This window comes from Trichechus manatus, unplaced genomic scaffold (assembly GCF_000243295.1).
Source record: "Trichechus manatus latirostris isolate Lorelei unplaced genomic scaffold, TriManLat1.0 scaffold00068, whole genome shotgun sequence".
Classification (NCBI taxonomy): Eukaryota; Metazoa; Chordata; class Mammalia; order Sirenia; family Trichechidae; genus Trichechus; species Trichechus manatus.
In genome coordinates, this window is record NW_004444004.1 from 14,241,573 (window position 1) to 14,247,430 (window position 5,858).

Here is a 5,858-nt window from a genome sequence, read left to right on the forward strand (position 1 = left end):
TAGGCTGTGCCTGTGCTGCTTGGTGGTGTGATGTTAAGCGCATGGTGCAGGTAGGCAGGATGTAGGGGGGAGATTGTTATGTGTGAAGCTAAGATGGATATGGGAGAGAGGAGAGAGGAATAGGAGCCAAAAACATACAAACAAAAAAAAAAAGAGTGCTAGGGGAGCTTGCCATTGGAGTGGAGAGATGAGAGACTATGAAATGGAGAAAAACAAAAAGGGGAAGAAGAGGAAAAAAAGAATGAATAAATAAACATTAGAAAGAAAAAAGAACAGCAAAGCTCCCAGGGATCCCACCGGTGTGTCTACGAGGTCTGGGGAAGTTGTTCCCAGGTGTTGCAGTACAGCCTGGCTAGAAGGCGTAGAGTATTCAGCGAACAGGAAGAGAAGGAAGGTATAGAGAGATGAGAAACTGAGTAATGAAGAAAGACAAAAAGGGAAAAAGAGGGAAAACAAAACAAAACAAATTTTTTAAAAAAGAACAAGAAAAGCCACCCAAAAAACAGAAAAAAAAAACTCCCACAAAAAAAGAAATGCCCTCAGGGATCCCTCTGCCCTGTCTGTGCAAGCTGAGGGGGTAGGTCCCAAGCTGTGTAGCACTGCCTGGCCATTCTGGGCTCCCAACTGGAGAAAAGGAAAAGAAAACAAACAAACAATTGAAAACAAACAAACAAACAAAAACCCCAGGATCCCACCAGCATGGCAGCCCAGACTGGGAAGCAGTTCCACACTTGAATGGAGCTCCGCAGCCCCTCAGAAGAAGCAAGATGGCACATGGAGCCAGGTATTTGAGCGAAAGGAGGGGGAGGTGGTGAGAGGTAATGAAGACATCAAAAGAAGTGGAAAAAAGCAACACCAGCAGCCAACAAATGGCACTCAGGGAGCCAGCCAGTGCGGGCGGGTGGAATCCAAGCAGCTGGTGCTTCCCGGCCAAGAGACTGTGGCCGCGGGAAGCAGAGGAGGCCGAGTGGGGGTGAAGAAGGGTGGGGGGTGGGAAAGCTTGTGTATCACAAATTACCGGTTGTTTTGTTCCCTGCTGGAAGCTCTGTGAAGCTGCTTTCTTGTACCCCCTATTTGCTGGTCTCTGATAGGAGTCCAAGATGGCGGATCTGCGCTGCGTTAGCTGATAGGGGACCTCTGCATGGATCTTTCCTCAATCTCCATTCTCTGTCAGTTTTCTCACTCCATTTGGTGCTTGGCTGAGTTCTTTATCTCTTCTTTTGATGTTTTAGGGTTTCAGGATTACTATTTTCTCTGTTTGGCTTAGTTTTTCGGGTCTTTGCTGTGGAGGGACGGCGTGGTGCTTCTGCCTAGAGTGCCATTTGGCTGGAAGTCCATCGGGAAGGGACCTTTTTGTATCAAGGGTTTTTTGGTGGTGGACGACGGTGGGTTTTTGGAAGTCAACGGGCAGAACAGACTCAGGTGGGCCGACCGAGGGTTGAAGTGGGCAGGGCAAGGTGAGGAAGAGTATTTTATGAGTCAACATATACTACAGACAAGCTACCAAAAATTATTTGTTAAAAAATGCAAAAAGACAAAAAGAGACAGAAATCAGAATCTGTTTATGTTTCTAATAAAGGAGCAAAATCTAAAAATAGGGCCTGCTAAGAGACATCTTCTGTTTTAATGCACTGTTTCCCTTTCCGAGGGCAGCCTGTCGACCTGGGTTGGGGAGGAGACGTTTCTGAGCGTGGTGTGGCTTGTGGGAGAGGCCTGAGGATTTTTCTCATCCTTCCTTGATAAATATTTTCTTTTCCACTCTCCTTGTATTCCTTTCCTTTTGTGTCCATTTGGTTTATATTTATGTTTATTTTTGAGTGTCAAGTGGTATATATTTAAACACAAATTTAGATACAAATCATGTTCCTCTCCATTAGGTGAATTCGTTGAAGCAGCGTCAGTCAATCTGTTCTTTATGAAGTAATTCTGATGCTTTTCCATGTCCCTTAAGCCTTGTTGATATTTGTTCAGTTTTTACTGTTTGAAGTATCCTCTCAGATCCTTCTGGGAGATGGGTGGGGCCCTGCCAGGCACCTTTGACCCTCCATCACCATCACCACAGGGTACAGGCAGTCAGATGGGCCACCCTGGGCACCCACCTACCCTCAGACACCCCAGCACTCCCACATGGGGGCAAGGCAGGAGCACTGGTGCCCAAGAATAATCCGTGGCCGGGAAAGGTCTATCGCGAGACATGCAATGTTGAAAAATGGACAAAAATGAAAACTATTCGAGGCTTTTAAATTATCTTTCTTTGTTTCTTTGGTGGGTAGGGTGCACCCACATAAATGGAAAAGAAAATCTATGTTAGACTGTCAATCCGCTGTGTTTTTTTAACAGTAATTATGCAGGCAGCTCGCTGCCAGCACACGCTCAGCCACAGTGCAGTGAGCGTGACAGGGAAGGACACACGTGGCAAAGTGAACCCCCTGGAGGTCCCCAGACACCCACTGTTCAGTGAAACTCAGCATCCGCTCCAGAAGGAAGACGTCTGGCCGGCACCGTGTGCCTTCAGCCAGAGATGCTCTAGATACCCAGGGGCGCTTGTTCTTCTTCCTTAATTACTACAATTAATAGCTACAAAAGGGGCCTGGAAGCCTCATAACCTCAGCTGGACCTTTAAAAAAGAAATTTCTGGTGCATATTATAGATGGAAAGTAAGAAATATTTATTTATACCTGTGATGCCAGTTGTCATTAAAATGCTTCCCATCAGGATCTTGTGGGGGTATTTCTTTTATTTAAAAATATTCAGGGACATAATTAATTGTGGTAAGTTATGTAAGCAACAAAGCATCCCCACTTCAGCAGTCTTCCCACGCACCATCTGGTGACGTTAATCTTGTCCATCACGCTCTTCCAGCATCTCCTTGACCATTCCTTGTTCCCATCGCCTTCACAGGAGCCCAGCGTCCAGTGGGGTAGTGCTTATTGCCTTGAGCTCCTACTCCCCCGCCTCCCTCAAAAACATACAACTTGCTGAAGAAGTAAACCACCTGTTAGGCTAAAGGGGAAATGATACATTGGCCAATCAGTTTTCCTCCCAGTTTCTGTACTGGCCCAGAGTACTTCCTAATAAGGAAGGCTTTCGGGCACTTACCACCGCCATCTACAGCGCGGTGTCTCACACCCGAGCCTGCGCAGGACCTCCCCAGGGCTGCTGGGAACACAGGTAAGTAGCTGGGCCCACCGCAGAGCATCTGACTCAGCACGGCATTTCCCAGTTCCAGGCATTCAGGTGCTAAAGGTCTGGGGACCCACTCTGAGAACCCTGGTTTACATCGAAGAAGGAAGGAGGAGTGACGGTGGAAAACTGTTGTTGTCATTGGAGGTGTGAGTGGGATTGTTGTTTCTGTTGATTGGTTGGGGAAGATAATTTTTGATAGAAGACGAAGTACTGGTATTGTTTTTAAATAATAGCTTTATTGAGGCAATTCAGATACCATACAATTGGCCCATTTAAAGTGTATAATTCAGTGCATTGTGGTATATTCATAGAGGTATGCAGCCATCACCATCATCAAATTTTGAACTCCATATTCATTACTGTTGTTGGGTGCTGTCGATTCGATTCTGACTGACAGCGACCGCTTGTGACAGAGTAGAACCGCCCCATAAGGCTTCCTAGGCTGTGATCTTTACCATAGCAGATCACGAGGTGTCTTAGTTATCCAGTGCTGCTATGACAGAAATGGAGCCCTGCTGGCGCAGTGGTTAAGAGCTCATGCTGCTAACCAAAAGGTTGGCAGTTCAAATCCACCAGCTGCTCCTTGGAACACTATGGGGCAGTTCTACTCTGTCCTATAGGGTTGCTATGAGTCGGAATTAACTCGACAACAACGGGTTTGGTTTTATAACAGAAATACCTCAAGTGGATGGCTTTAACAAACATAAGTTTATTCTCTCACAGTCTAGGAGGCTAGAAGTCCGAATTCAGGGCACCAGCTCCAGGGAAAGGCTTTCTCTCTCTGTCGGCTCTAGGGGAAGATCCTTGTCATCAATCCTCCCCTGGGTCTAGGAGCTTCTCAGTGCAGGGACCCCGAGTCCAAAGGATGCACTCTTCTGCCAGCTCTTCTTTTTAGGTTGGCAGGAGGTCCCCATCTCTCTGCTGGCTTCTCTCTCCTTTTATCTCTTGTAAGATAAAAAGTGATGCAGGCCACACCCCAGGGAAACTCCCTGTACATCAGATCAGGGCTGTGACCTGAGAAACTGTTTCATCCCACCGAACCCTCTTTAACATAACCTAATCTTGCCTCATTAACCACAGACAGGGATTAGGATTAACAACACAGGACAATTACATCATATCACAAAATGGAGGACAACCACACAATACTGGGAATCGCGGCCTAGCAAGTTGACACATATTTTTGGGGGACACAATTCAATCCATGACAGCAGGTCTTTTCTCCTGAGGAGCTGCTGGGTGGGTTTGAACCAGCAACCTTTCAGTTAGCAGCCGAGCACTTAACCACTGCACCACAAGAGCTCCTGCACCTATTAGAAGTCACCCCTATTAATACTGAATTTTACCTGAAGCCTGTGATACTAGGAGATAAACCTGGGTCTCCCACATGGAAGTCGAGAATTCTACCACTGAACCACCATTGCCCCCAACTTCTTTATAGTGGCCCAAAATATTCAGGCATTTGTCCACAAGAAGACCAAATACAGGTGTATTGGGCTGGTCTCTGCATCTCAAAATTTACAGCTGGAAGAGGCTGCACTTGGAGGGTTTCCTGCTTCTAAGCAAACAAACTAATCACAAAGTGCAAGAGCTCTGACGGACCAGTCCTGTTTCAGGAGTTCTTTCCTTCAGTAGAGGTGGTCATTTAAGAATCTGGATCCAGCAGGGTTTATAAAGTGGAGCAAAGAGGAAGAGGAAAGTCAGGTTATCCTGTCACCCTTTTTCTTTCAGGGATTACATTAGATTAGGTTTCAGAGAATGAGGCAAATTATGACAGTTTTTTCAATTTATCTTTCACTGACCAAAATGTTCTGTCCAAAAGCTTTTTTTTTCCCTGTCATAAGAGGGCAATTGGGTGGGAAGAAATGACCAGACTGTGAAATCGCATTGACTGGAGAAACCCAGGTGAGGTTGGAAGTCAGGATCTGCATTTCCCATCCTGTGCCATCTGACTTCCCAGGGCTGGCGAGTCTGCTGAGGGCCTGCCATCAGAGGGTGTCTGCAGCTGTGGAGAGAGGGCCAGTGGGTTAGAGGGACGGTGTGCACTGAGGCTGGACGTGTGGTGGCTGTTGTTAGCTGCCGTCGGGTTGGCCCCAACTCAGCGTGACCCCACGCACAACGGAACAAAATGCTGCCCAGTCCTGAGCCATTCCCATGATTGGCTGTGGATAAAACTGTTGTGCTCCATGGGGTTTTCATTGGCTGATTTTTGGAAGCGGATCACCAGGCCTTTCTTCTGAGGTACCTCTGGGTGCACCCAAACCTCCAACCTTTTGGTTAGCAGTCAAGCACATTAACCACTTGCACCTCCCAGGGACTAAGCTACTTCCAAATAAATCACTTTTTCTCAAATCCTTGTCCCAGGGTCTGGGGGAGAAACTCAGTCTAAGACATAAGACCATCCTGATGTGCTAATAGGTCATACCCAGGGTATGAATCTTGACGTTTTTACTGGAGCAACTGGTGGAAGGATGGTCTAGCTTTCTGCTAAGATGATGACCCCTTTGGCCCCCCAAAAATCACATCCTTGCAACATGGAAAACATATTCACCCCATCATATCATAGCAGAAGTCTTAACTCCAAGTCCAAAATCCAAAAATTCCTCTTCATCTGTGAAATCTAGAATACAAGTTATCTGCTTCCAAAGGTACAATGGCAGAACGGGCACAAG

General features: G+C 46.7%; 1 pseudogene; it reads left to right on the forward strand.

The window, feature by feature from the left end:
* LOC101352465 (transmembrane protein 132C-like) overlaps positions 1–5,858 on the forward strand; it is a 37,958-nt pseudogene that overhangs the window by 27,330 nt on the left and 4,770 nt on the right.